General features: G+C 46.5%; 1 protein-coding gene across 2 annotated transcripts in view; it reads right to left on the bottom strand.

Moving 5' to 3' along the window:
* ZSWIM1 (zinc finger SWIM-type containing 1) overlaps positions 1-19,054 on the bottom strand; it is a 32,500-nt gene extending 13,446 nt beyond the window's left edge. The window contains exon 1 of one of the 2 annotated variants that reach the window (XM_069243509.1): positions 18,949-19,054. The gene's annotated coding sequence lies outside the window, so the exon portion shown is untranslated. Of the gene's footprint in view, positions 1-18,864 lie in introns of both variants that reach the window. The other variant, XM_069243508.1, reaches the window with a different exon arrangement.
* Between the last annotated feature and the right edge of the window lie 6,696 nt (positions 19,055-25,750).

Raw genomic sequence — 25,750 nt, 5'->3', positions numbered from 1 at the left:
GAGTGTGGAATGGCTCCATTCTCTGGAGTGGGAACATATAGTAAACCTTTCTTTTTGTATATTAAAAATATAGTAAAATAAAAAAAGCCCAGTTGGAACAATAATTTATTATTCAGATAATTGCAGGGTTCTCTCTCATGTTTCTTCCTTGCTTTCTGGATTCCCTATTCTAGACAAGGTATCCGCCTTAGCATTCTTACTACCTGGTTGGTGTGTAATGATAAAAATCTAACTCACTAGAGAAGAGCATCCACCACATTTGTCTCGGGGTTAGGGCTTTTGCTGCCAAGGGAAACTGAAGATTCTTGTGATCAGAATTAATGTCTATGGTACACCTTCCTCCTGATAAGTAATGTCTCCATTCTTGAATTTCTAATTTGATGGTTAATAACACGGTCTCTACATCAGTGTGATTTTACGCTGCAGAAAAAGGGATTTTAGAAGAATTTAATTGGGGTGTCCTGCGCAGTGTAGGGGTTGTGTTGGGAGAGAACCCATACCCCCCACCCTTGAAGTGTCCTGCGACACATCAGCTTCTACCAGATATAGCGGTCTAGTGCCTAGATGTTTAAAAACAGGAGCTGAAGAAAAACCTGTTCTAAAGTTCACTAAATGCCTTTTCAGTTTCTATGGACTTGAAAGCAAATCCTTTTCGTATAAGACAAGTAATTCAGGTGACTGTTTCACAGAAACTAGACATGATTGCGCATGGCCAGGATGTAGAGGGAATATGGCAGGCAGACGGCATTTATTCTTGCACCAATTAATACTGCTTGTAGCACTCATCCAGCATACAGGAGCCATTGGTGACAACATACTGTTGCGAAAGGGGAGGAACGGCGATCGGTGGGACAAGCTGCCCAGGGAGCATTTCAGCTCCTCTGCGAGCCCTGGCAGGCCAAGTGCCCAATATGGCGACTGGATGCTGCCTGTAACTCCGCCAAGGTGCCATCTGTCGAGAGGCAGCAATCCCTCTGCAATACCCGGGGGGGGAGGGAAGGGGGGGCTGTTTCCTCCCCCAATCTCCGCTGCCTTCAAAACCATCACCGGAGGGTTTTGGAGCAGAGCTCAGGCAGAGAGGGGCTTAAGGCCACAAGGAAGGAGAACCTGCCACAATACTTCTGTGTGGGATGGGGCAGATGTCCACCACTCAACCAACTACTCCATCCAAGCATCAACATTGGAGAGTAGCAGAGGCTGTATTGTCAGCGCTGTAGAGGGACAAACTTTTGTTAGACAGCATTTGCTGCAAATGCCTCACCCCTTATATTCCAACAAGGGAATGCTCGCCTGGAACCCGCAGGCTTTTGAGGGCTCTAGGCCAATTCCATGGAACAAGCCAAATTCCTTTTTTGGCTATTTTATTGATACGTAACAATCAAAGTAATACAGTTACATAACGCACACCAGTGCTCTTTAGACATGACATGAGCAGATACACAATGCAATTTGAGTAGTACATATGCAGGCTTAAACAGGCAACATAATGTACCCATTAACCAAGGTGAGTCTCCCCCTATGGTGCATCTGGGAGAGTTAACAAGTATGTGGTAAGAGGCCCCTAAATGTCTTTAGGTCTTGAGGCCAGCAGCAGTTCTTCCGCATACAGTTCTGGATCGGACCTACAGTAGGCCGAATCCAACATCCACCTCCTCTTGATGGGCACAGTACGTTTACCACAATCTAGTGTACTCACCTCTTTGCCAACAGTAAGGCCACAGACCCAAATTTACGGTTTACTGGTTGAAAGCCCTTGACCAAGCCCAGTAGACACTCCAAGAACACAAGCCACTTGCTTGAGCACCATGGCTGAAAGGGCACCTGTGATTTGAGTCCAGTAACGTCTAATAGAGTCACATTGTCAGGCTAAGTGCAGAAAATCTGCTGATGCACACCTCACCCAATTTGCATCTTCTCTCAGACCAAATGTACATGATTATGCTGGTGTGAAGTACATCTGGTGCAAATATCTGAATTTGCGTGATGATCAAATTATAATTAGATGTGAGGGTGTGAAGATGTGCACAGCAGACTTACCAATTGTAAGCAAAGCATTCTAACTCTCCAGTGCCTTGTCGGGAGCCTGTGGCCTGTCCATGCTGAATTATATAATTTCGTGATCAGGTGTTGTCACATTTCGCTAGTGGGAGGTATCTACAGTGCATTGAATGTTGGTGGCTCTTTGGAAATTGTGGGTAGAACTCGAGTGCAGCTCTGATGCAATAGTATGTAAATATCAATAATGGGAGTGTCATTGAGTATGGATAATAACATGGAGTGCCACAAAGGTGCTATTGGAAAAGGCAACCCCTACAGTTTGTAGGCCAGCTTGGTCAAGTTATTGCAGCAGGGTACTCACTCAAGAGATTGAGATTACAGGGTGGTATCATAACAGTATCGCTGGTGCATATTAAGAGGGGTTTCCTTGCTCACCCTCCCTTCAAGCGCCAAGCCTTCGTGGTAGGGTGTACTGTGCTGATTTCCATACGTGATATCCCCTGTCTTTTTTTGCAGCAAGATACCTTAGACTTGTATGGAATGTGCACCATCCTGTTCCACCGCAAGGTGAGGTACATACTCATGTAGCACATACCAATATTGTGACAAGTGAGCCTCTTCACTCAAGAAATATAAATTTAAGTACCAATCATTAATACATCCGCCTGACTACGTTAGCGTAAGGTTATCCCACCCGATTCTCAGCTTTTTGCCAGCCCATGTTAATGTTAACAAATGTGCCTCAAGGTTTTTTTTTTTTTTGGTTTTTTTTTCAAAATGGAGCAGTAATACTACGAGTATGTTAATAAAAAGATATAGACACTTGGGCGTGACCACCATTTTAATAACAGCTATTCTGTCAGCTAAGGCCAGTTGGTAACTGTGGCCAGTTGGTAACTGTGACCACCTGGTAACCTGTTTAATTTAGAGATAGCCCTACCATAACTGTATCTGATGACCAATTCAAATTCTTGTGTAGTGCGCTGCCACAGTCAAAGAAAAAGGGTTATTAATGGCACACACAAATGGTGCTGACAAATACGCCTTCAAAAACATTGTTGGTCAGTGGCAATGATCTCTCCCCAGCGGAAGAGGGTGCAGATGCCAATGACCATGGCCCAACGCTCAAGGAATCAATACAGGCTAATATAGAATAGAGGGCCACACTCAAAACAAAACTAGACAGAGTGGCAGTGAAAGTCATCCTGACCCAGGCCGATATAACGAAGATCACACAAGGGGTAACTACAGACAACACATCCCTGCATGACCAAGAAACTCAATGCAGAAGTCCACCAGCTTAAGGAGACCACTCAAAACCTGCATGCAAGGGCTGAGGGCATAGAAGGCAAATCCAGTCACAACAATGTGCGATTTGTGAAATACCTGAACAAGCAGAGTATATGGATATGGAAATGGAAATATTTATGGAGGACTTTGCGATGGGCATAGTGGATCCCAGTGTCCCAACACTCCGTGGTAGAAAAAGCACAGCGGGTGCCCAGGTTACCATCTAGGCCTGGCACAAGACAGACACCGATAACACCTGCCTAATAGCCTTCAAAGACTGATGAGGTTCTCAGAGCAGCAAGGCAACAAGGCACACTACATTGTGAAAATAAACAGGGATGGTGTTGCAAGATTTCACGCAAGAGGTCCAGGCTTTGGAATGCAACGAGTGCTTGTGCCCAGCTTAGAATAAGGGAAAGGGAAACCCTTGAAAGTATCCAACTGCAGTAGACCACAGTACTCACTCAGCAGAAGGTTGGGCAATAGCTAGGGGGAGGGGAGGGGGGGAATTTAAGAGCCACTGATAAAAGCGTTAGGGGCGAGAGGCAAAAGACGTACCGTGACTAGGTGCCACACAGTCAGGAATCAGAGAAGTTAGCTCACCCTTCCTAAAGTAGGGAAGGAAGACTGGTGATCATAAGTACTTAATCAAGTTTAATGTTGGGTTTGGGAAGAAGACACAAAACCACAGGCATTAGGGTAGCAGGTAGATTCACGTACAGGCTGGGGCAGTAGGACAGAGGAGTTTTAAAAGGTGAGTTTAACACTACAGCAGACAGAAATTTTGGGACGCAGACTAGGGCAACACACCAACCTTCAAGGATAAGTATAGGAATGGGATGTAATACCTAGCAGCAGGGACTCACATTCCGTTCCTGGTCTTGGAAGTAGAGTGAAGAGGAGGTGGTATCCCATATTCTGCTAAGACACTGACATTGTTACTGCTGCAGGAGACCCACTTGGTGAGAAACAACTGTGTCTTCCTCTGAAGAAGCTTATACAAAGTTCTGGTGCACTCCAGACTCACAATGGAATCCAAGGAGTGGGCATACTGATTAAGAGATTAACTTACTGTCTCTAGGACTTGGTTTGACCTGGGGATGTTATGCAGTGTTTCAGGGAGAGTGGAATAGGAAACTAATGATAATTGCCTCGTGGTATTTTCCACCAGGGCTTCAATCCTGAAAGCTCCACAAAATTGGGCCTGGTTGGATGCGGTCCCAAATGGTACCATGATAATATACAAGGACCTTAGCCTCACCCTGAAAGGGGAGTGTTCTGCTTTCCTTCTCTTATCTCATGACCGAGCTTACAGAACCTCTCTGGAATGCACTTCTGAGTTTAAAGAAGACATTTATTGTTATTTTTACTTCACGAGGTTCTTGAGAGACTAAATTAGTAGGTTGGAAGCACACGTTCAAAAGTATTTGTAGCAAAGAAAGCAAAATATATCGAAGTACTTCTCAGTTGCAATGTACACAGCAAATACATGTGATTATATTATAGCATAACTTCAAAGCAAAGCATAAAAGTCAAAATTGCATCACCGTAGGGCAAGGCTGTAGGGCCTATACTCAGTTTCATCTTTCTGGGGCTTCAAGTTGATGACTCCGTTCAACTGCGAGAGAGATTTTCTACCCAAACGGGAGACAGGCAACTGACGTCTCCGTTCCTGTCTGAAGTCAAGATAGTTTCAATCTAACTCTGTTGTCCAGAGCCACCCCTTAAAAGCAAACGCAGTGTGAGAACCGAAGAAACCTGGAGAGTGGCCAATTCTCCAAGCCTCACTCGTTCTCAGACTGGATTGAGAGGTAAACACAAAATCTACGCGCTCTTATCTGGTGTGAAAAACACAGCTTGGTCTATCATGTGGAGAAACATAGCTCATCTGCAATGTCTAACTCCACGTTAAAGCCAATAGGCAGCTAACCTAAATACCAAATGTAATGTCTAATGCCATGTTAAAGCCAATAGGCAGCCAAACTGAACACAGAATGAAATGTCTAACTCCATGTTAAAGCCTATAGGCAGCTAACCAAAATATCAAATGTAATGTCTAATGTCATGTCAAAGCCAATAGGCACCTAAACTGAATACAGAATGTAGTGTGCTACTGGTGAACATTGAGCAACTAATATGCGCAGTGATGAAACACAGTCATTGGTCAAATACAATTAATAGCATCACTGGGAGCTGGGCAGTCTTATAAAGGGAAGTCTACAACCCGGAGGAGAGACTTGTTTGCAGACAAAGCATAGGATCTGGGGCTAATCAATATTTGGAGAGATACACATCCCATAGAACAACAGTCCTCGTCCACCTCGGGGGTCCTCTGATTCTGTGGTCAGACTGGACTACTTTCTGGTCAAACACAAAGGGGGTGGTACAGAGATACTAGCTACTTGCCTAGGTAACAGACTATTCCCTGCACTATACCCGCCTGGGAGGGCAGTCCCCCCTCCCCCAAGGGCAAGCAGAATGGAGACTGGACCTATGGGAGCTGGGTGACTGGAACACCAGTAGGTAACTGATGAGGAGTACAGAATCATACTTCATGGCAAACTTCCGGTGAAAAGGAAAAAGAAAACGAGGGAGGTAAATAAATTAGATACCAAATTGATAGAATGGGTGGGTAGTACACCCAACAGCCTTGTCCTAAACTCCTATATGGTATTGCCATGACCAAGGATAAGTACGAGCAACTGGTTGAAGAGTTGAGGGCTTAATTTAGGTCTAAATAACACAAACTGTACATGGATGGGGACAAAGCTGACATATTACTGCATGGTTGGCGACGCGAGAGGAAGAGAGGCATTGGATACACCACGCAGTAAGTTACGACGAGATGGGGATATGTGCAGCAGAAGGATGGCCCAGGTCTTTGTGCCACACCTTGCCAAATGATATAGCCCTGGGATCAAAATGCAGAGGGAGGAACTCTGGAAATCTTTCAAAGATATATAAACCCCCATTGCTCAGCCCGGACAATGCAATAGCTTCCCGCAGAAGGACCAGTGTTGGGAAGATTCAAGAAGCAATCCAACAGCTATATGTGAGGAGACTGGGGGGAGCAGATATGCAATATGTTGTATTAAGCAAGGGGGAGGATGCCTTCCCCAGGTTCATACTACACCTAATATCACCTCATTCATAAGAAGGGTGGGCCTTCAGATCAGTGAATACCCTACAGGCCTATTACCCTCCTAAACATGTAGGTAAAGATCCTGGTTAAAGTTCTAGTTCACTGCGTAATATAAGTGACAGACAAATGTATTACTCCCATCAGTCTGGATTTATGATTATGGGAACCACAGACGTAACGTCAGTGGCTCTTTGGCTGCCTGACAAAGAGACAGAACGTGGGGGAACCAGCAGTACTGCTCACCCTGGATGTTATAAAAGCATTCGATTCAGTTTACAGGAGTTTTCAATTGGAGGTCTTGGATAAGATGGGGTTCAGGAAAGAGTTAAAATCCTGGATATGCCTACTGTAAGCTGTGCAGTAGCTAGAGTACAAGTAAATGGGACGCTGCCAAGGAAGATTACTTGGGGGGGGGGGGGGGGGGGGGTGAGGGGTAGAGACAGGCATGTCCATTCTCTCCTTTGTTGTTTGCCTTGGCCATGTAGCCACTGGCCTGTTGGGCACCTGAAAATACCCACATTCAGTGCAGAGTGGGAGGGTATCACCTACACTGATGAAATTGTGTTATATTTGCCAGGCCCACTACACTTCATCCCCAAGGTTCGAAATCCTAGAAACTTTCAGAATGTACTCAGCATGAGTGGCTGGTGTTTCCACAGACATCCACTGATGGATTGGATGTAGCTCTGGAGATGGTCCCCCAAGGGATTCCAACACTTGGGGAAAGGGGGGTCCATGTAATTTGGAATCCCAGTGAATTACAGAGACCTAATCTAGGTTGAGTCTTGGACGAATACAGGTGGGATTTAGAGCACTGGAGGACCCTTTCATTATCCCTGAAACTATTGCACTGCCCAAGTTTCTATACAGGCTCCATAATACATTATATGTGGCACCGGACAATTTTTTATTTTTTTTAGGCAGTGTAAATGGTGTACTGTGGGAAGGTGGTGCGCTACAAACTGACTAGAAACACTTAGCAGGGTGGAATTGCCATCCCCGACCTCAGATTATATTACTTGGCGGCACGGCTGCTAGTGGTCAATGAGTGGGCACTCACTTCCCAACAGGACCCATCACTGATGGTGGATAGGCAGTCAAAGGACCCAAGCGGGTACATAAAGAAATTATACAGTAGAGCTCGACCAGCCTGACACTCACTCCGACAGATCTGGTTGTCAAAATATGGAAGAGATACTTTATGAAAATGGACTGGAAGGGAAGGCCGTCTCTTGAGACCCCCTTTGTGGAAATTCATCATTCTGGCAGATCGCCATGGACTGAAGTGCAAGAAACAGTGGGACATGATGGAGATAATGAAAACTAGGGGATTTTTGGGACCCTCAAGAGCTCCTTCTCTTTGTCGAGATGCAAGAACGAAATGAACTGTCAGTCATTTGGCTCTTCTGATACATGCAAATCAAACAGGCTCTCACAATATATAGAGATTTACCACAAGAAACAGCAGATGAAACACCACTAGAGTTCGGTTTACTAGCAGTTGAACTGTACAAACATGCCATTTCACAGATAGAAAGGACATTTTTAAACAAGTTAGCTGATTTGTGATGCACTGAGAGGCAAGTGGGAATGACAGAGGATGACTGAGGAAAGGTGTGCAGACATCCAGAAGAGGCTGCCATCAATGCATGAATTAGTCTGGTGCAACTCAAAATACTGCATCACACTTACTACACAAGAACCATATGTTGTTCCGTATGGGTAGAGAATGATAGTTTTGACAGGGATGTGGCTGGCAGGGGTTGTTGGAATCGTCCCGTGATACAGACATTCTGGACACAAATGGGCCAATGCTCCGCAATGGTAAAAGAAAAACTAATGGTGATAAAACAGAAATTAGCCACACCAGGTATGTGGCGGTAAGGGAAATTCAAACTTACCTAAATTCACAATACTGTTCTATAGTGTGGCTCTCATTGTAGCCAGGAGAGATACAGCCCGGCTGTGAGGGTGTGGGAAGTCTCCATCTATGCCACAGAAGAGAGCTGGTGTAGACTGGTGAATGCAGGCCAAACTCATGGTATATAAGGCTTGAGGATGTTCCCAAACATTTTACAAAGTATGTGGTCAATGAAAAGAATTTCAGAGATTCAGATTAAACCCTAAGGTGTCATGATGCCTGCCCAGCTTGAACATTCTGATTTCACTGATGCAAAACGTGCATGTTATCCCAGGGTCAACTTTCCTTTCTGTATTCAAGTTCAATGCATAAAGCACAATAAAAAGATTTGAATTACATAAAAAAAAAAAAAAAAAAAGAAAAAAAAAGGGGGGCAGAAGAGGAACCACCTACGTAAACAGGACCCCCCCCCCTCTCTGAATCTCTAACATTAGTTAGTGTGGTCAGTTGAAATCGCTTTGACTTTTTCATTCATTCATACGCATTTCTTTATTTCTTTTTGGGGGAGATTACAAAATCTAAAGAATTGTACCTAAGTGATGGTGGAAGAAACACGTTCCAGTTTGGCACATTGACATTTGTCACACAAGCATTTCAAAATAGCTCAGACATGTTTGGTAACTTCTCGTTAGTTTTTGGGAGTACATTAGTATGTGGTCTATATAGATTCCAATGGATATTCACAGGAATTCCCCGAGGACTTACTTTATTTTAAAAAAAAAAAATAAAAAAAAGAGCCGTTGGAGCATTACAGAGTCTAAAGGGCATTATGCATTACTCAGAGACTGCACGTCGAGCAAAATGTGGTTCCCTCGTTTGTCTTCTTCTCTTATTACATTATATGCCCAGCGACGATCCAATTATGCACAGATGGCAGAATGGCGAACCTGATCTAAAAGAACTGAAATGGAGGGTAAATGGAACCCATTTTTCATTTTCCCTTGTTCAGTGTGTGGTAGTCAATATAAAGTATAGCAGGGTCGAAACGGGTGGATTTGAGGGTTGAAAAAAATCCAAAAGTTGATCTACATATTGCTTAAGGTGCTAGTTTTTCTTCTCCAAAAGAGCATAAATCTCACTACACAGGTGTACTGCCTCTGGCTGTAAATTTATCAGTCAAATCTTCTGCGTTGTGTTAAAGATCGAAACTCATACTTTAGCGAAAATAACGTTGAAGTCTTTGTACCAATCTGGCAGCTGACCTTCACTGCATATTCGCAAGCACACACAAGTAAAGAGCAAGATCAACTTAAGAGAACACAAACAAGTAACTGAATCTAGAGTGAATTTCCTCATTTTCCAATCAACTATTAAAATTGCAGCAACTAAGTGTGTGCCTACTAAATAAAATGCAGTGTGTTCTATATATCCAATAACATCACTAAAGGCTCAGTTTGAAAAGAGATTTGTCCTGAGGAGAGCTCCGAGCTGTCCTCAGCTCTTACTGGTTCTGAGATTTCACTTTTTATCACAGTTACAGATAACGTTTTGGCTAAAGAAATTGAATGTTGCCCATGGTTCCCGAGTCCAATGAAGTGGGCAGCGCCTTTTGGTGCCAACCAGACAAATAAAGGTTACCATGACCGTTATCTGTTTAGGAACCATATCCAATAAGCTTGTCATAATAGGTAAGACCAAATATGAACATTTCTTCAACATACCAATCTTTTGTTGAGCTCATCAAATTTACAAAACTTCTGGGAGTAGAGGCTTGTGGCATGGCTATGGTTTTAAAAGGTTTTGAGTTGACCTCCGCAAATCGTTATTTCCCAGTTTTAGGCCTGAAAGCTTTTGGAATTACTAGAAGAACGAGTTACTTACCTTCGGTAACGACTTTTCTGGTGGATACATTAGCTACCTGTGGATTCCTCACCTCATGAATACTCCCATGGCGCCAGCATTCGACGGAAATCTTCTTACTAGTCTCTGCACGTCGACGAGGACGTCACTGTCTCGCACGCGACGCCGTCTGACGTCATACAGGCAATAAGAGGTCCTCGACGACGTGCGGACGTCAGTACCAATCATTTTTTACGTGCATGAGAACAACCAGGCAATGCAATGAAAGAACAAAGCAACATCCATTATATTGTAAAAATACACCACATTGTATGAATAACTGTAAATCTTTTTATGTACATATATATGTATATAAAACTCTCTCTTTTAAAATATATACACACACCAAGTATATACATAAAGATATATACACATATACCTATATATATATAAATATATTATATATATACATCTATTGCACCCTCAAAGATCAAGAGGAGCGCACTCAAGGATTACTTGGCAAGACCATAAAGGCAACGGGGAGGCGGGTGGGACCGTGAGGAATCCACAGGTAGCTAATGTATCCACCAGAAAAGTCGTTACCGAAGGTAAGTAACTCGTTCTTCTGATGGATACAACTACCTGTGGATTCCTCACCTCATGAATAGAGTCCCAAAGCAGTACCACGCCCGGCGGTGGGTGCCTAAATGGTCAAACCAAGAAATCCTGCAGCACTGACCGTGCAAAATGGCCGTCCCTTCTAACCTCAGAATCTAAACAGTAATGTTTTGCAAAAGTGTGAAGGGACGACCAAGTTGCGGCCTTGCAGATGTCGACCACAGGAACACCTCTGGCTAAGGCCGAAGTGGCCGACTTAGCTCTGGTGGAATGAGCTCTAATGCCCTCAGGAGGATCCTTCTTTGCCAAAGAGTAACATATTTTAATGCAAAGAACAACCCACCTGGATAGTGTTCTCTTGTGGACTGCCTTTCCTCTCCTCTTGCCCACGTATCCAATAAACAGCTGATCCTCCAGCCTGAAATCCTTTGTTCTATTGATAAAGAAGCTCAACGCTCTCTTTGGGTCCAAACGGTGCAGTCTTTCTTCCTCTTTGGAAGGATGAGGCGGAGGATAGAACGTGGACAAAGTAATTGCCTGAGCCAAATGGAAGGGTGAAACAACCTTCGGGAGGAAAGCAGCCTTGGTCCTCAACACCACCTTATCCCCATAAAAAGTTGTATAAGGGGGTTTTACTGATAAGGCCTGCAACTCACTCACTCTCCTTGCTGATGTTATAGCTATCAGGAAGACTGTTTTTAAAAACAAATACCTCAAGGGGCAAGAATGCATAGGTTCAAAAGGGGACCCCATAAGGAAAGTCAGGACTAAGGGCAAATCCCATTGCGGCATAACGAATGGCTTTGGAGGATATTGATTTAGAAGACCTTTCAAGAATCTGATAACAATAGGGGATTTAAATAAAGATGGTTGGTCTGGAAGACATATGAAGGCTGACAAGGCCGATAAATAACCTTTAATGGTAGCCACTGCACAACCTTTCTGCGCCAGAGATAGAGCAAAAGACAAAACGTCCGATAGATGAGCTTGTAAAGGATCAATCTGCCTCTCTCCACACCACGCAACAAATTTAGACCACCTATTAGCGTAGATAGATTTAGTGGAGTGTCGCCTGGCCGCTAATATAACATCCACTACCTCAGGCGGGAGAGAGAAGGAACTCAGGTTGCCCCGTTCAATCTACAGGCATGTAGGTGCAGACTCTGGAGGTTGGGGTGTAGAACCTGCCCCTGCGACTGCGAGAGGAGGTCTGCCCTGAAAGGGAGACGGAGCGGCGGGCACGTTGAGAGTTGGAGAAGGTCGGAGTACCACACCCTCCTTGGCCAATCCGGAGCTATTAAGATTACTAGAGCCCGGTCTTGGCGAATCTTCCTCAATACTCGAGGAATCAAGGGTATGGGAGGAAACGCGTAAAGCAACTGGCCGCACCAGGTCATTTGAAACGCGTCCCCCAACGCTTCCTGCATCGGATACTGAAGGCTGCAGAACAACGGACAATGCGCGTTCTCTCGAGTGGCGAACAGATCTACCCGAGGAAACCCCCACTTCTGGAAGATTAAACAGACTTGATCTGGATGGAGACGCCACTCGTGGTCTGCCGAGAAGTGGCGACTGAGACTGTCCGCACGCACGTTCAAGACTCCGGCCAGATGGTTTGCTATCAAGCAAATCCGATGGTCCTTTGCCCAGGACCATAGTCGAAGAGCTTCTCTGCAGAGAAGGTACGACCCCACTCCTCCCTGCTTGTTTATGTACCACATCGTGGTAGTATTGTCCGTTAGGACCTGTACCGACTGACCACGAAGGGAAGGGAGGAAGGCCTTGAGAGCCAGACGTACAGCCCGTAACTCTAACAGATTGATGTGAAAAATCTGTTCCTCTGGAGACCAAAGACCTTTGATCTCCAGATCCCCCAGATGAGCTCCCCACCCTAGAGTGGAAGCATCCGTTATGACTGTGGCCACTGGTGGCGACTGCTGGAACGGTTTTCCTTGTGAAAGATTGTTGCTTGCAATCCACCACTTCAAATCCACAGCAGCATCTCTGGAGATCTTGACAGTACCCTCTAGATCCCCTCTGTGTTGAGACCACTGCCTTCGGAGGCACCACTGAAGAGCCCTCATGTGCCAGCGAGCATGCGTGACCAACAGAATGCAGGAGGCAAAAAGACCGAGCAGACGAAGGACCTTGAGGACTGGAACTACCGCTCCATTTCGAAACATTGGAACCAAATCCTGAATATCTTGAATCCGCTGAGGCGGAGGAAAGGCCCGACCCAATGTCGTATCCAGTACTGCCCCTATGAACAGGAGGCGCTGAGAGGGCTCCAGGTGAGATTTGGGCTCGTTCACCGAAAAGCCCAGGTCGAACAACAACTGGGTTGTTGACTGCAGATGACGCAACACAAGCTCCGGGGACTTGGCTTTGATCAACCAATCGTCCAAGTAAGGGAATACTGCTATCCCCTTCCTTCTGAGCTCTGCCGCAACCACCGACATCACCTTCGTGAAGACTCGAGGTGCTGAAGTAAGACCAAACGGAAGGACCGCAAACTGGTAGTGTTGCGATCCCACCACAAACCGGAGATACTTCCTGTGTGACTTGAGTATCGGGATATGAAAGTAAGCATCCTGCAAGTCGACAGACACCATCCAGTCTTCCATGTTCAACGCCAAAAGCACCTGTGCTAGGGTCAGCATCTTGAACTTTTCCTGCTTGAGGAACCAATTCAAGATCCTCAGGTCCAGAATTGGTCTCAAACGACCATCCTTCTTGGGAATCAGGAAATACCTTGAGTAAACTCCTTGACCCCTTTCCTGCTCCGGGACCAACTCCACCGCGCCCTTTAAAAGGAGGACTTCTACCTCCTGTTCTAGCAACAGGAGGTGTTCTTGTGAACAATACGAAGGGCGGGGCGGGATGAGGGGCGGAAACTCCCGAAAGGGAAGGGTGTAGCCTTTTCCCACAACACTGAGAACCCAAGTGTCCGACGTAACAGTCTCCCATTTGGTGAGAAAATGCTGTAATCTTCCCCCTACAGGAGAGGAGTGAGTGGGAAATGGTGGAAGCCTAAGGCTGCTTCCCCTGCTGCACCCCGCCAGAGGATGAGGAAGAGGCAGAGTGCTGCTGAGAGGCTCCCCTGGTGCGGACCCTACCCCTCCCCCTAAAAGATCTATAGGGATGGGAAGAGGCAGGTTGCTGATATCTTCCCCGAAAGGAAGAGGAGGAAGAGCCACGCCCAAATCCACGAAACCTCCTGAAGAATCTGGAAGAGGCCGTGGAAGAAGGAGCTTGGAGTCCCAACGACTTAGCCGTGGCCCTGCTCTCCTTAAAACGTTCCAAGGCCGAATCCGCCTTAGCCCCAAACAGTTTGTCCCCATCAAACGGGAGATCCAACAATGTGGACTGTACATCCGCCGAAAAGCCCGAGTTACGGAGCCAGGCCTGTCTCCTTTCCACCACAGTTGTGCCCATTGCTCTGGCTACCGAGTCGGTGGTATCCAGTCCCGTCTGGATAATTTGGGTCGCAGCAGCCTGGGCATCAGAGACAAGATCCAAAAGACCCTGGGGAAGCTCTGTAAACGAAGAGGAGATGTCATCCATCAGAGCATGAATATACCTCCCCAGGATACAGGTCGCATTAGTGGCTTTTAACGCCAGACTGCAGGACGAAAAAATCTTCTTCGACTGCGCCTCTAGCTTTTTTGAGTCTCTGTCCCCAGGCACCGTCGGGAAAGAACCAGGCGCTGACTTGGACGAACAGGAGGCCTGCACAACCAAGCTCTCCGGCGTAGGGTGCCTAGATAGGAAACCAGGATCAGTTGGAGCCGTCCGATACCTCCTGGCCACGGCTCTGTGAACTGCTGGGGAAGATGCCGGCTTCTTCCACACCTCTAAGACCGGATCCAGCAGAGCGTCATTAAAAGGTAATAGAGGCTCCGCCGCGGCTGAGGCCGGATGCAAAACCTCTGTCAAAAGGTTTTGTTTCGCCTCCACCACCGGCAAAGGCAGGTCCAAAAAACTAGCTGCCTTCCGTACCACTGTATGAAAGGAAGCAGCTTCCTCGGTATATTCCCCCGGGGACGAAAGGTCCCACTCAGGGGAAGTGTCCAGCCCACTGGCCGACTCCAGTCCACGCAGCCCATCACCCGAGTCCTCTAGCTCTCCTTCCTCTAGGGCTCGTTGGTACTCCTGCTCCTCTAGTACCCGGAGAGCACGCCTCCTTGAATGCAGTCGTTGCTCAATCCGCGGAGTCGACAACACCTCCGCCGAAGTCGGAGATCGGCGCCGATCTTCCGAAGCCACCGACGCCGCATCCGGCGCCACAGGTAACTTCGGCGCCGACTGAAGAGCAGATGAAACGGATGGACCCACCGGAGTCACAGGCCGAAATCTCGACGTCGACGGGATGGAAATCCCTGGGGCCAATCCCTCCGAAGCCATCGGAGCGGCCACCGGCGCCGACACTGGCGCCGAGCCCACGTTCCCAAACGGGAGAAAGGGCATAAAGGGTGCCGGCCGAAGAGGCGCAGGATCACCCAAAGAAAAGGCCAAAGGCCCAGCCGGAGCACCCCCTGGAGCCATCTGTTGGAAGATGGCATACATCGCATTCAAGAATGCGGAACTATCGGCTCCAGGGGTGGGAAAAGCCGGATACTGGGGTGCCTGACTCGGAGGCGACCCCGACGCCGGCCTCGGCGTCTGCGCCGGAGAAAACACCTGAGGCTCCAATACCTCAATCACCGACGCCTGTCCAGGCGAAGTTGGAGACGTCGGAGAGAGCAACGGCGTCGAAGGATGCGGCGTCACCGTGGGGCTGACCTCCCATGTACTCCGGCGCCGATCCGGAGACCTGGAACGAGCCTCCCTTGAATGACGCCGAGATTCTCTACGGCGCCGGGAGTCTCGATGACGCCGATGTCTTGGAGAAGACTTTTTCTTGTGATGCTTCTCCTTTGACTTGGCCATAAACAGCTTCGCCTCGCGTTCTTTAATGGCCTTCGGATTCATGTGCTGACACGAATCACAAGTCGAGACGTCGTGGTCGGAGCTCAAACACCAAAGGCAATCGGAATGAGGATCCGTCACCGACATCTTGCCTCCACACTCACGACAAGGCTTAAATCCAGACTTTCTCTGCGACATTATTTCCACAGAGAAAGAGTACGCAGCAAGATATACACTGTAACCGCAAGAGTAACAGTTGCTCCCTCGAAGATAACCGTTTCGAATGCACGGAAAAAAGGGAACTGACGTCCGCACGTCGTCGAGGACCTCTTATTGCCTGTATGACGTCAGACGGCGTCGCGTGCGAGACAGTGACGTCCTCGTCGACGTGCAGAGACTAGTAAGAAGATTTCCGTCGAATGCTGGCGCCATGGGAGTATTCATGAGGTGAGGAATCCACAGGTAGTTGTATCCATCAGAAACACATAGTTATTACACTAGTCGGTTCCAAACTTGGTATCAGACATGTCATCCCCTTTAGTCTTACGGGAGTAGTCTTTATATGAATGCACATTATTAGGTTAGGGCCTGATTAAGAGTACGGCGGTCTTAAGACCGCCATACCGGCAGTGGCGGTCTGACCACCGCAAATTTGACTGTCCGATCGCCGGATTACGATGCTGGCGGTCACACCACCACAAGACCACCGCCAGGATCATGGATTTTGACACATTGGCAGTGGTGAAAGCTGTGATCAAGCACGGCTGTCCTGACACTGGCACCACCGTGCTGATCACGACTTGTCTTTCTGCAGGCCTTTTTCATGGTGGGGACCCTACCATTAAAAGGTCGGCATAAACGCAAAAATGGGGGCAGTGCAGAGGACCTTCTGTCAGCAGAGACAGTGCAGCTGGCATACCTCTTGGTTCGCTTTTAGAGCCGAAGTCAATGCAGCCACACTATCTGCTCTGACAGCCCGCTGGAATTTCATAATATGGCAGTCTAGAGGTTGCCAGCTTGGTGATGGCCTCCAGACGTCTGTATTGGTGGTCCAACCGTCAGACCGCCAAACTCATAATCAGGATTTTAGTCTTTCTCCTTTCTACAAGCAAAATAATGCCTAAGAAAGCACTCTGTATGGAGATCATAGAACACCTGCTTCTCAATGGCTGTGCTATATGGATATCACAGGAAAGAGGTACAGCATGAGACTCTAGAGGTGGAGGAGGATTGCAGCCTACTGCTCCATGTGACAATTACCTGGTGACGACTTTCACAGGGCAATAAAAGTTGTTGAAGTAGAATTTGTAATAAATATTTCCGAAAGATGGCTTTTAAAAAAGTCGCCTTTGCCCTACCTGGAGTTTCTGGAAGATAAGTCTTCCAACCAGTAATTAGCATTTCAATGGGCACAAATGGTATGTGAATCTACTTGAGAACAGGAACAAAAGGCTTTGGGTGTGTGGAGGTATTGTTGAGCCCTTGACAGGATGGCCTGTGGGCTGGGCCCATGGATTTGGTGAACTTCAAAAAGGCCTAGCCTGTTCCTAAAAGATGCTACTAACACCTACCCCTAAAACTCTTGGTTGCCCATCCCCTTCCCAATAACCCAGCCCCCCTTCCCCAACACCCTAGCAGGCCACCATCACAGTGTACCTCTTGGTGGCATCAACAGTGTCAGATACTTTTGGAGTGTCAAGTTCTGCTTGACTTGTCATCTTGGGTTTTTAATATGACACTGGGGGAGAACTTCAAAAACATAATGCCAAAACAAAATGTGTGTATCTACTGCCTGCTTGCTGAAAGTTTTCCTTTTTCCTACCAGACTTATCTCTGAGTTTGTTAGGGTTACAGGAACTGCCTAAAACTAGATTTTAAACCTAGATGTAGGAAGATACTAGGATTAACAAAGTAACCCCCCCACACACACACACAGCCAAAGTTTAGCATGGTAGAAGACTTCAGCAATCCTGAAAATACTCAAAGTGGATATGATTAGCCCCAGGAACCTCAACTCAATGTTTGGAGCATCCTCAGTGGTCTTTCCCAACCACTAGCTCATGCCAGCATAAATGTGGAATCTCTGAGTGCCCACTTTAAAGCATTCCCCCACCTATGGAAGATCAGGAGAGGACTGAACCTGCTGTTAGGGACCTGAGAAAAGATTCATAGACAGGATCCCTGCTCCTTATTTTACCAAGGATAAAATAAAAGTGGACTACAGGGTACATAATGCCAAACTCCTGTTAAGGCTACAGAGACACTACAAGAGGTCCTTTCATGGAAATATCCAGTTGCCCTTGCCTAACACACTGAGGGTCTGTAAGTGCCTCCCATGAGGTCCTGGTGGGGCTTTAGAAGTGTACTCCTGTGGTGGATTGTGACTTAAAGGACTAAAGACACAAGGTAAACTCTTTGACCAGTATTAACCTGGCCATTTATCTGACTCGCAACCCTCTGGTTTATTTTGTGCCTTCAGTGGTCCACCATGACAAAGACCGTGATTAATACTTGAGGTGGATACTTATCGCCCTCGATTACTAACGCAATTTCTTACGGAAACAGTACTTCAGATTTGCCCTACAAAACAGGGTAGGGTATGTCAGAGGCAGCCCAAGGAATAGGGCACAATGCACTAGAGACGCCCCAGAAGTGAATGCAGTACTTCAAATGTTACCGCTCAAAGAAGGCACAGCGTAGAAGAGAGCGCATCTAGAACCGAGGTCAGTATCCCAACCCTCACGAGGCCGAATGAGCTCTACAAGATATGCCATCACGCCAATGAACACACACAACTGGGTCTCATAAACCAAATGAAGCCACCAGAACCGGACCTATCCACCGAGAGTAAATCCAGAATGGGACATACAATAGGCGCCCCTCGTAACTCAACACAGCATTGAATAGGAGGCTCAAAGATCTGAATGCAAAGTTATATAAGTTTCTTTTAAAATCAGTAGCAACACTGCCACTATGGATTCAGACAATGGCACAATAAATATTTAAAATTAATATTGTGTCTAGACAAAAAAAACTCTAGTGAAGAGGCCCCTGAAGACAGCACAAGACTTAAAATTATTCCTATTGAAGTAGGATAGAGTTCTTCCATGTGAGGTGCATAGACGTAGACAGAAAAAATAAAGCGATAACCAAAAAACTCACAAGAAGGGTCCTACTTCAAAACACAATGTCCCACACCTGCCCTTACCAAGTATGTATACTTAGAATCAGGCGACAACCTCTCCACCACTTGCAGAGAACCTTCAGACGGTAAATTCAGCCTAATATTCACCTTACGCTGCAGATCTTTTAACGGATATTTCTCGTCCGTGATTTCAGTACTTCCGGGCCGCATAATTCCCACCACGTGGGCGTGGATGGGACTGCTAATGTGTAAGGTGACCCAGGATTGGAGCATTGAGAGCACCACAGCCAATTCTAGTGCGCGCACTTAATTCCGAAATTCTGATTGGTTGTGAGGCTTCTACGCGCAACAATCTCGCCGACTGCCGCCCAGGGTAGGGTGTGAGGTGGATAGGTTAGTTGCGTCTAGGAGATCGTCTTCTTCGACCGCAACCTAGCAGGCTGCGCTTGGTTGTTGTTGTTTAGAATTTTACGCTGTACTGACAGAGTATAAAAAATAACGAGCGCTCCCAACTACAGTTACTGTTGCTTTATAAATATGTTGTGGGATGCCTGGATTTTCTTTCGGCGAATTGTGGACAAAGAGGCTCCCTCAGGGTTGGCAGCATATCCCCAACTTCCTTGTAAACAGGTGGAATGCGTTTTTGGCGTCACTCCAGCAGAATACGCTACACACCACCCAATGTTTAGACACAAACAGCAAGCAAGCACGAAAAAAGCCAGTAATTGGTAGAGAGAATACAGAAGCTCTGCTCCGTGTGAAAGAGAAACGAAATATGGACAAGAAAAGCCATCAAATAAGTAGCAAGCTAATGGGACTGAACATAAAGCCAGCCAGTGGCAAGCAGTAGGTTGTGTGTTAACCCCTGCAACCTTTACAAATATCTGGTAGACTGGACCTATAAATGTGTTGCAGAAAGGATAATGTATCGCCCACAACAGCTTTTAGATTTGCATTTTAACGTATGGCACTCATTTGCATTTCTTTCCAGTAAGAAGCACGCTGGAGAAAAGGATTGTTTCTTCTTTAGTTTTCTGTTCCTCCTTCTCACTGCACAGTAAGGAGACACTTTCTTTCCCTTTCAGCCTGAGTCAACTCAAGATCAGTTTCAAACCCCCCTAGACGGCCCATTCCTGTAAAATATAAAGTAATCATGACTGTTTATCGGTTTTGATTTAGCATGTTTTCCCTGCTTTAATGATGGCCATAAATCATTCCCTCATTTTAGATGTACATGCAAATGGGGTCATGAGTTGTCATATATCACTTTATCGTCCATGAAGTTGCAAGCCCCTGGGTTTATGGTTACATTGTTATTGTTACAGTTTGTCATAACACACTTTGCATCTTAACAGCCCCCATAAGTTTTTTAACTGCATGCCACCTGTCCATCAATAATTTGCCACAAATCACTCTCCTGTTTAGTCCTTTGTATATCTTGCCGGTTGGCATCATTCCTTTTCTATATAGGAGGGTTCACATTTCCTTTTAGGCGTAACTCGCTACCTTGTTTAGTCCTTGTATCCTGCTCTCTGGCGGACTAGGGCTGCGAGTGCTGGTTTTGAGTACCTCCCCCCCCGACTGCCTTACTCTGCCGTGAGCCATCCCAAGGTAAGTAGCCCGGCCACCCCGCTGTGTTAGGTGTGGCGTTCGTTGCTCTTTCGCTCTCCTTCTCCGCCACATCGCCTTTGGGTTACCGCCCAATAGGCGGCTCTACCATCATGATCCAGCTATTCGCAGGCTGCTAGCTGCAATGCTGCCCATAAGTTGTTCAAAAACACCTCTGTCCCTAGGGAAGACAGGTGTGTCCCGTCTTCTGCAAAGTTTTCTGGTCTCTGCAAGTTGATTAGCCCGTGTCTGATGCTTTCCCAGCCATTCTGTATGCAAAAAAATTTCACTGACACATTTAGCTTTTTTCTTGATTTGTCTAATGCCCCTCCTGAATTAGCCCCCCCTCCATTTCCGCCTGAGGATGATTTCTGACCAGATCAGCATTGAGTTGTGCAGCTGCCTTACAACCGTCGTGAGGTTCCCCCTTGTGCTTTCTAATAGGCCTTTCTTCCCTAGCTGGGCTAGGTCGTTGCGCCCCAGATGTATTATTACCACATCGGGCCCTTTGCGTTGCGTGGCTATCATCTTCCCTAGTTTGTCTTGAAGATGCTCCCATTTCATGCCCTGGAAACCAAACCACTCTACCCTTGTCTGTTTCGGGCGTTGCTCCTGCGTGGAACCTCTTGAAACCCACCAATCTCGGGCTCTCTGCACAAAGGAGTGTCCAATGACCCATGCCATACTATTTTCTGCACCTGTATGTGGAAGGGGAGAGTGAGGAGGGTTGCTATTCTTGTTTGCTTGTCTGTCGCTTCCTTATGTAGCCTTTGTAGGCGTTTGAGCTCCACCTACCAATTGCCTTTATGCCTGCTACTGACATGCTGTGTTGAGCTGCAGATTTCGCCGCCCCTATCCGGAATGAGTGTGTGCCAAAATCGCCTGCTGAGAGCCCTGCCTTGGTCAGCGCCCCTTTGAGCACTGCCTTGAAATAGAATGTGTTCAAGCATTCTCCATTATCAGGTTAAAAGGTCCCCCTTGCCCTTCTGGCCTCAGCTCTAAAAACTTCTGCACGCTGCACACTGGGCATACCTCGCAGTCTTCCAAACATCTTAGTTCCACATTTGCCCCTTTCTCAAATTGGTCGGTTTTAGATTTCCTTAGTAGTATCTGCATGCGCCTTTGGCCAATCTGCACGTCTTGTCTTTGTATGTATGTGTTGGTGTCCCTGGCTTTGGAGGGGGGCGACTAGCTCGCTTACCCTAAATGCCCCAGAAAATGCCAGCGTGAAAGCTGCTTTGAAGAGGGTGCTTTCAAAATTGTTCTGGCACAGGTTGTTGAGCACCCCAACAAGCTATTTGAGTGTGCTGAAATTGATTGGGTGCCGCCGGTCCTTCGTGGGCCCTTCAAGCCTGCGCCACCCCTTCATTGCTGCCCTTAGGTGGGATCTCTGGCTGTTGTTTTCTTGCTAAAATGCACCACTGCGGTCAGGTGCACCTGTGCCCATGAATTTGATTTTTTCTGAGAAAAAGCCCAATGTACACATTGTTTCACTGCTAATTGCGCCTTATCTTGGCACTCGTAATCCCTCAGGCCTGTGACCTCCTGTACTGTTGACGCTTGTGCTGCATGCCTTCTTGCTGTCCTTGGCGCTAGGGCGTGAGCTACTAGTATTGACAGGTCCCCTCCACCAGTCCCCACAGGCTGGTGGGGGAAAGGTGTCCTCTCCCGTTCTGCTCCCGCGGCTAGGCTCCTGAATCTCCCCATCTGGAATCGAGAGAGTGCATCTGCTTTATTGTTAATAGTGCCTTGCACTAATATCGAGGTTGCCAGCCAGTTGCATTTTTACCAAGTATCTCAGTAGTTTTAACACTAGAGTGCAATGTGATGCCCATTATTGATCATGTGTACTACTGCTTGGTTACCTGACCACAGTGTGAGCTTCATGTCTTTCAGCTGCTCTTGCCAGATGGTTAATGCCACCACGATGGGGAATAATTCCAAGAGTGTGATGTTCCCTGTGAGACCCAAGGCTGCCCACGTCTGTGGCCATTTTTTGGCACACCATTTGACTTTTAATATGGCCCCAAAGCCTAGTCTGCCTGCTGCGTTGGTTTACAGCTCCATCTGCTTCGCGCACACCCAGCCCTCTCTCCATATTAACGTGCCATTAAAATCTACCAAAAATTCAAGCCAAGTAGACTGATCCTGTTTCACCCCTCTGTTTAACCTGACGTGGTGGTGTTTTTTCTCTAGCCCCCCTGGTTGAGTGTGTAATTTGCCTGGCGAAAACCCTTCCTGCTGGGATGACCCTTGCTACGAAATTGAGTTTTTCAATCAATTCCTGTAGCTCACCTAGTGTTGCCTTCTGTTTGCCCAGTAGTCCCCTGATGTCCTTTACCAGGTCCTCTAACTTGTCTTGTGGGATGCGGGATGTGCCTTCTACTGAGTCAAGTTCCATGCCTAGGAAAACTAACTTGGTGGTGGGGCCTGTGGTTTTGTCCTCCGCCAGCGGAACCCCTAGCTTAGATGTTAGGTTTTGGAAAGCCTCCAGTAAGTCCTGACATTCTGGTCCTCTAGGCTGCCCCACAAATAGAAAGTCGTCTAGGTAGTGAAGCTTCCCCCCACCTGGGTGTTGCTTGTGTAGTGCCCATTTAATGAATGTGCTGATTTTTTAAAAGTATGCGCAGGATATGGAGCAACCCATAGGCAGCGCCTTGTCAAAGTATGTTTCTCCTTCAAACTTGAAACCCAGGAGGTGATAGCTTTCTGGATGTACGGAGATAGTCTGAAAGCCGATTCTATGTCAGCTTTCGTCATCAAAGCCCCACCCCTTTTGAGCGCAATATAGCAACCGCATCATCTACTGATGCGTACCCCACTGCGCAGTCGTCTGGGTCAATGCCGTTGTTCACCGAACTGCCCTCGGGGTATGACAGGTGGTGAATGAGCCTAAATTTACCTTGCTCTTTTCTGGGGACCACTCCAAAGGGTGAAATGATCAAACCCGGGGGCATGGTGCCTTGTAATGGGCCTTCCACCCTCCCAAGCTCCTTCTCCTTGTTGATTTTTTTCCCCTTACTATTGCTGGGTGTTCGCCTGCTGAGCGCAGGTTTCTTGGCTCTATCTTGTTTGCTCTACTTTTGGAAGGGATTCTAAAGCCCTGTTCAAATCTATCACATATTAGGTCTGCAACTATTTTGTTGTCGTATTCGTTGGCTAGCTGTATCAATCTGCCTGTGTTCATGGGGGATCTAGCCAACTCCACCTCTCTCCCCAACCAGGGTATCATGCTGCTATGCCTATTTCTTTCTCTCTTTGTCCCTCTTGTGGCTGCTTCCTCTTCCCCTTTTGCATTCACTGCGGGATGTCCCCCGCCCACATGTGTAACACACGTGTCTGAATTTGTACGCTGCTACCCATGTGCACTCGTCTTTGTCGTATTTGAAGCAAACCGATGTTGCTCTCTTCCCAGTCTGTGACCCCTTCCACTGTGTATACTGCTGTTTTTTGTAAAAGGACTTAGATTTCTCCTGCCTTCCATTCTGGAAGCTCCCTCGATCGGGCTGTTTGCCCTTATTTGCCCAGCCCCTAGCCTCCCTTGCTATCATCATCTTGTGCAAGTAACCTGTAAATCCTATCACTTAAACCACTCTGCAGGACTCTCAAGAAGGGCTCTACACAGATAACAACAACAACAACATGTATATGCCAGTCAGGTCTCTTAAAGTACACTATTGCTTGTTATAATTCATACAAATACGTATTTTCCCTGTTCACTCTCTTTTGAACCTCTTTTGCTCCCTTTCCTCTTTTTCTGTGTTTGCTTCTTTTTTCCTTTTTTTTCCATTCACCACTGCCTCTTCCCCACATACCGTCTCTCTTAACTAAACCACTCATTTTTGTATGCCTCCTAACTGTTTTTAGGTCAAGCATAGCAGCGCACAATGCTGCTTTTCTGACGTGTTGGTATGTATCTGGGCTTTTAACCATGCCCATCACTATCACTAGTGCATGGGCTTGCCTTTTAAAAATCCCTTCTTTTCATTGATAACTGCTTTACGCTTGTCCCTCTTTATGGCGGTTTTGTTACTGCCTTGGCCATCGACCCTGTTACAAGGATAACTGCACTTTTGCCGATAACTTTGACCGCAAGCGAACTTCTTTTTCCTTTTGAGTGTCACTTTCACGCTCACGGCGGCGCTTTGAATTGGCTTGCTCATGTCAACTGTTTTACTTTTTAGTTTCAGTTTGTGTGGCAAAAAAAGTCCAGTTAGTAATTTTCAACGGAAATAGCTCTAACTCAAGCAAACGAGAGACCCATTGCATTGCAAATGCTTGTTCTCTTTATCCTTCTCTGTCACCCTCGGAATCTTTCTGTATCTTTTTTGCTCCGTTCTCTGCCCTATATTCCTCTGTGATGAACTTTTCACCACCCGTTCTCTCTCGCTCTGTTTTAGCTGACCTACCCTCCCTTGCTTTCCTCTTCAGTGTTCACTCTCTAGTTCCCTCCTTCGGTCTCTCCCTCATTGTGGATATATCTCCTTTCCCGCCATCATTTCTCTCTCTGTTTCACAGACTGAAGTAGTGCTACAGCCTTTAGACTCTAGATCTACCTTCAGCAACAGAGCACTACTTCTGTCATTGTTATTTATGGTTTGGAATTGTGACAGCTGTCCCTGATGTTGGCTGTCAAATTCTGTTTGGGGTGTTATTTACACAGCTATACATATAAATGTTTGCTTAATACTCCTATGTGTTACACAAACCAAAGAATATAAATGTATTTTGACTTGTACTTCTGCGGACCGTCTGTTTTAGATTTGTGGAACCTCTTCAGACCATTAGAAAAAGTGAATGTTTCTGCAGATTTTTTTTGTTCCTAATTTTGACCTGTTATCCTCTATTTGTACTCACGGTCCATCATTTGCCTTCTTGACAGTTATACTTCTTATACAGTTTTCAAACAATAGGGATTACATTTTGATTTGTAATTGCTGCTTCATCAGCAATAAGGAGTCGTCAAGTGTTTTGCGTCCTGCTTTTGACTCTTCCTCTTGTTCTTCTTCATCAGTTCCACTATATATTTGCCTAGTTCAAATTAAGCTAACTGAGAGGTATGACCTGGGATGATATCAGCTGGAACTCTCCTGAACATCAGGACTGCTGGTAAATTCTTCTTTGATGCATGTACAGTGTTCTTGTACTCACGGAGGGACTTGTAGTTTGACCATGACTACATGTTCTCCTTCAGCATCTACAACGTGAAGCACTTTGTTCAGGGCTAACATGAACCTTTCTGCTTCTCTGTTGGATTGTGCCCATCTTGGTGTTATTTTGCAGTGCTTTATCTTGTCGTTTGCAAAGTATCCAGCTATTACTTAGCCTTGAAATGACATTT

Source organism: Pleurodeles waltl, chromosome 7 (genome assembly GCF_031143425.1).
Source record: "Pleurodeles waltl isolate 20211129_DDA chromosome 7, aPleWal1.hap1.20221129, whole genome shotgun sequence".
Lineage (NCBI taxonomy): Eukaryota > Metazoa > Chordata > Amphibia > Caudata > Salamandridae > Pleurodeles > Pleurodeles waltl.
This window is presented reverse-complemented; position numbering and strand designations above follow the sequence as displayed.